Here is a 1,139-nt window from a genome sequence, read left to right on the forward strand (position 1 = left end):
GGGCCCTGCGATGATCAGTCTTACACTGGACGAACAACACTTTGCTGCGGTTAACGAGTACGTTTCTGTGCTTGCTGCAAGAATACGAGGTATTGGTCTGCCTTTTAGGCATTGATGACGAATGCTGTGAGCCAGAAAGAGCCCGGACAACAGTGATCCAACTGATTTTACGAGCTGCAAGTCGGATGCTTCGACAGATGCATCGGAGAAAGCAAATGGTCTAATTTCTGTTTACAAGACAGTTTGCAGTTGCAAACTATTATCTACTGATACGCTGCTCACATCTGCACACCAGTGGACAGCAGCATAAACTGGCGGAACACGGTCTTTTATTGCTCATAAGGATAAACGTCACACCAGTCGACAGCAGCATAAACTGGTGGAACACGGTCTTTTATTGCTCATAAGGATAGTAACTATATAAAATAACTTACTGGCTGATAATTTTACGGTGTCGGTGGATGAAAAATTCAAACAGGCCTTAGCTCAACGTCTGTGGAGTGGCATAAATCGGAATAGTGATTTGCCGATGTCTACTCCACCACTTGATGTAATGCACTCAGGCTCATTGCCAACTTCGAATAGAATTAAACAGATCAAGGGGGATTCCTTGTAAACCATTCCGAAAATCAAACTAATGCAATCGGGTAACGTTAGAGTGCTTCACATAGTCCCTGTAAGGCTTGGCCCTCCGAGCTCTCATCGGACCCGACTTAGACCACTAAAGATGGCTTTCATGTAGTCAAGTAAAACTGCCACTTTCACAAAGTAAAAGAAAATTCATACTGCCATACAACCTGATTAGACATAGAGCAAGCCGGAGATAAAACAAACGGTCCGGTCACTACAAAACTGAGTAGCACCAAAAATAAGACCCTACAATCAATTTTTTGGGCAGTCAGCCATCACAAGTGAAATAAGGCAGTTATTTAGTGTGATTTACGCCAGTCTCTTTACCATCAAGAGTGAAATGAATAAATTAACCGATTCACCGAATTTATGTGACACTGATAACTTTTCCTTAGGTGAAACGGTTTGGCTCGGAAATTGCAACTAGTCTTTCAGGTGTTTCCCCGTTCGCAGTTGTGGTACTCATGAAGGCATCTTGCCTTGCATTAGGACTGGATGATAAGTTACCG

The sequence above is a fragment of the Opisthorchis viverrini genome (genome assembly GCF_000715545.1).
Source record: "Opisthorchis viverrini unplaced genomic scaffold opera_v5_454, whole genome shotgun sequence".
NCBI classification, from domain to species: domain Eukaryota; kingdom Metazoa; phylum Platyhelminthes; class Trematoda; order Opisthorchiida; family Opisthorchiidae; genus Opisthorchis; species Opisthorchis viverrini.